Raw genomic sequence first — 2,030 nt, forward strand, 5'->3', positions numbered from 1 at the left:
GTTGAGAACGGTCGCCCTTCTTCGGTTGTTATAGAGGGGAGAGAAAAAAAAAGAAAGAAATACAAATACAAGTCCTTATTTGGACGAAAGTTCTGCTTACGCTTCTCTTCGGCATTTGATAAGAATGATGGTCGTACTTTCCGTCCGTCCTGCGTCGGCCATTTGAGAACGAAAGTTTTACTCCCGGCGTCAACCCCTTCCTTCCTCACCCTCCTACCTCACCCCCCACCCGCCATAATTAACCCCCCCACGACTCTGTCCACCATCTCCACTTCTCTCCCCCTCCTCCCCAGCCCAGACAGTCCGAGCTGTAAAGAGTCACAGAAGGAAGTGGTAGCCAGCGCTGTTAACCCCAAGCCGCGGGGAGGCGGGGTAGCTTGCCAATTCTGCTCCACCCGCCTGAGGAATGTCCCCTGCATGCCAAAGGCCCGTGATGAGGTCCTGTAGGGGATTGGGGGGGGGGGGGGGGGAACTGGTGTCCTGAGGGGGCCATGATATTAGTCCTGACAAGCCCGCTGCTACCACTGCCACGCGCCAGCTATAAATGAATAGTGCTGGTGCTCGCGCGTGTTGGGTTTTTTGTTGTTGTTTTGTTTTTGTTTTGTTTTTGGGGGGGGAGGGGGGTAGCAATTGTCTCGCTCCTTCCCGTATAAGACTGTATAGTTGTTGTTGTTGTTGTTGTTGTTTTTAATCCGAGCAGTTTGTAAGAAAGGTAACTTTTTATTTCTTTTTGTGTGATGGTGTCTCTATTCCGGAGCTTTGCCCAACGAAACGGAGAATGTCTGTGATGCGTTCAGCAATGCAGCGAGCGCCACCCTCCCCCTCCCCCGCCCCCCCCCCCCACCCCCCACCCCCAGCCCCTCTTGCCTCCAGCACTCCCACCCCCCAACCCCTCTCCACGACCAAACCAGGTTTCAGGACCAGTGACAGTGACTGTGACAGTCTCCATCTCATCATATCTTTTCTTCTTCTCCTCCACCCCCTCCCCCTTGTCTCTCTGACTGTCTCTGCATCTTTCATCTGACTTGGACCGTGACATTGGCACCCCTGAAACAAAGAACCCCCCCCCACACACACACACACACACACACGTGTATTTTCACTCCTTGAACAGATATGGGCCGCTCTTTAGGGAGAGAGGGGAGGGTGTTTTTTTTTTCTTTATTTTTGTCTGAAGTGTAACATGTGAGAATGCGGTGAGAAAAAATGTCACACACACACACACACACACACACACCACACACACACACACACACACACACACACACACACACACACACCACACACACACACACACACACACACACACACACACACACACACACACACACGTTTACATTGATATAGAATGTCTTATCTTCAGTGACTTATGTTGTTCATGTTTAAACACATTAATGTTCCGACTAATATGAATCATACAATCTTACAATTATTTTCTTTTAAATGTAATAACAAACAAACAAACAAAAAAGAAGGAAAAAAAAGAATGAATTCTAAATAAAGATGTGAACGGACAACAACAGTTTTCACAGGAACTCTATAGAAGGTATGGAATAAAACCAAATAATCAAACAAATATAATATCCCCCCATGTATTTGCACTCCCCAGACACTTACGAACGGGTGGCGGTTTTTACGGGAACCCGAAAAATTGACAGATAAATAAATAGATACATAGATAAACAAATAAATAAATAAATAAAGGAAAACCAAACAAGCAAACAAATTAACAAGGCCCCATGCATTTTACACTCTCCAAACAACCTGTGGCAGGCAGCAGTTTTACATCGGACAGACCAAGGAATATAAACAAACAAAAAAACCAAACAAACAAACAAACAAAAACTTCATGAATTCACAATGTCTCAGCCAGAACCCCCCATGTTCATCTTCCTTTGTTTCTGGGGGACTCGTGAAAAAAAAAATAAAACAACAAAAACAAAAAAAACCCACTTCATGTATTCATGATTTCTCGGTGTGAGACCCCCCCCCCCCCCCACACACACACACACCCCACACACACACACCCG

This window comes from Babylonia areolata, chromosome 25 (assembly GCF_041734735.1).
Source record: "Babylonia areolata isolate BAREFJ2019XMU chromosome 25, ASM4173473v1, whole genome shotgun sequence".
NCBI classification, from domain to species: Eukaryota; Metazoa; Mollusca; class Gastropoda; order Neogastropoda; family Buccinidae; genus Babylonia; species Babylonia areolata.